The sequence below is a fragment of the Penaeus monodon genome, chromosome 35 (assembly GCF_015228065.2).
Source record: "Penaeus monodon isolate SGIC_2016 chromosome 35, NSTDA_Pmon_1, whole genome shotgun sequence".
In the NCBI taxonomy this organism is placed as follows: Eukaryota; Metazoa; Arthropoda; class Malacostraca; order Decapoda; family Penaeidae; genus Penaeus; species Penaeus monodon.
In genome coordinates this window covers 22,583,390-22,585,889 of record NC_051420.1, presented here as the reverse complement: position 1 = coordinate 22,585,889, position 2,500 = coordinate 22,583,390, and positions in this window count along the sequence as shown.

Genomic DNA, 2,500 nt, shown 5'->3' with positions numbered 1-2,500 from the left:
TCTCTCTCTCTCTCTCTCTCTCTCTCTCTCTCTCTCTCTCTCTCTCTCTCTCTCTCTCTCTCTCTGTGTATCTATCTATCTACCTCTATCTGTCTATTTATCTATATCTATTTATATATTCTCTAATTATCTATCTATATATCTCTATTTATCCATATATATCTATCTATATATCTATCTATCTCTATCTATTTTTCTTCTATAACAATATATCTATCTACCTCTCTGTCTTCTCAACTATTTTTTCTTCGTCTCCCTCGGCGTGTCATGTTTCTGTCACGTGGATTGTCTTCTCTTTACACCTTCTCTCTCTTTCCCTCCCTCGCTCCCTCCTTCATTCCACTCCCTCCCTCCCTCTTTCCCTCCCTCCCTCCCTCCTTCCTTCATTCCTCTCCCTCCTTCCCTCTCTCTTTCCCTTCCTTTTTCTCTCCTTCCCTCCTTCCTTTTCTTTCTCTCTCTCTTTCCCTCCTTTCTTCTCTACCTCTTTTCTCCTCTTTCCTTCCCTCCCCCCTCCTCATCATCCTCTCTCTCCCTCCCTCTCTCCCTACCTACCTCACTCTTTCCCTCCCTCCCTCTTCCTCTTTCCCCCTCTGCCTCTTTCTCTTCATCCATCCATTCATCCTTTTTTTTCTCTTTCCCTTCCTTCCTTCCTCTCTTCCTCTCTTTTCCCACTATCCATATCTTCCCTCCTCCCCTTCCTCCCTCTCTCCCTCCCTCCCTTCCTTTCTCCCTTCCTCTCCCTCCCTCTGCCTCTTCTTTCCTCTTTCCATTCCTCTCTCCTGCCCTCCTTCCTTTTCTTCCTCTCTCTCTCCTTCCCTCAGTCTTTCCCTTCCCCCTCCCTCCCTCCTTTCATCCATCCTTCCATCCATCCATCCATCCATCCATCCATCCATTCATCCAGCTCTCTCTCTTCCTCTTCCCCCCTCTCTCCCACCCTCCTTTACTCCCTCCCCCTTCTTCATCTCTCCCTCCCTCTCTCTCTCCCTCCCACCTTGCCTTCCTCCCTCCCTCCTGCGCCCTCACTACCTTCCTCCCTCCCTCTCCCTTCCTCCACCTCCCCCTTCCTCCCTCCACCTCTTCCTCCCTCCCTCCCTTCCTCTCCTTATTCCTGAAACATCACCTGAACAACTGTTGCAAACTTGCCTCTGCGCTAAGAAAATGGAAAATGCAAAGAAAACTGTATTTAAAAAATAATTATAGCAAATTCCGTAAAGTTAAGAAACCGAACGGGTTTTACCTAACACGTGTCTAACCAGCGTGTAGACGAGTAGCATGACAGAGCAGCCGTGTGTCTGTGTGTCTGTTTATGTGTGTGTCTGCGCGCGCGGTCATGTGCGTCTGTGTGTGTGTGTGTATACACTTACACGCGTATGTGTATGCTACAGATCTGAGCGCGTATATGCATCTGCGTGTCTGTATCCCTCCCCCTGCCCATCCCCCACCCAGGCCCCCGCGTACCCCGCAGAGCACGTGCTGGAGCCCTTGCCTTCCTCCGAGAGGCGCGCGGGCGGGAGGGCCTCCCCGCCCCTGGCTAGAGGCCGAAGAAAGACAACTGAAAAAGGCAAGGCGCGGAGGTCATGCCGAGAGAGGCATTACGCCGGACTTGTTATGCATAACACGGAGGAGGCGTACAGCATACCCGGCTGCCCTTGACACACTAATGTTACCAGTGCCAATGTCTCGGCAATCGCTAAGGAGGGTCGGGAGGGGCGGGGGGAGGGAGGTGAGTGTTTCTTAGCAAGGGGGAGGGGTAGGTAGGGGGTGGCTCTCGGTAGGGGAAGGGGGAGGGGAGGGAAGTGGGTAGGGCGGGTGGAGGGGAGGGGGCGTAGGATGTGTGTATAGGGGGTCGGGGAATCTCAGTAAGAGGGGGTAGTGAATGAAGAGGGGAGGGAGGGAGGGGGACGAGGGCAGTGGATGGGTCGGGGGTGATGGTGGGAGTGGGGAGGGAGGGAGGGGAGGAGAGAAAAGGAGCTACCAATGAGGCGAAGTAGTGAAGGAATGATGGGGGCGGATGGGTTAAAGGTGGGGGGAGGTGGGCGGGGAGGGGGCGGGGAGAAGAATGGGGTTAGTTAAAATCATGTGGCCGAAGGTCCTCGGCGCCCAACCTCGCTACGGTACCTTCTTCTTCGCCTCACGTGGACCCTTACGTCATGCTCCCTTGGCGAGAGACCTTTTTTGTCTCTTTCACTTACGGTTTGTTAGCTTTTTTTTTAAAGAATTTTCTCCTTCTACCGCTTCCTTGTTTCCAGTCTCTCTAGTTTTCCCGACTGTTTATTTATTATAATTATTATTATTTTGCTTTCTCTCTCTATCTCTTGCTTTCTCGCTCTCTCGTATTTTTTTCGCTTCCTCTACTTACTTTCTCTCTCTTTTTCTTTATTTTTCTTGTTCTCTTTTTTTTCTTTCTTATTCCTTCTCTATTTCTTTCTTTCTTTTACTCTCTCCCTCTCTCTCTTTCTTACTCACACTCACTCTCTGCCTTTCTTTCTAATTTTCTCTG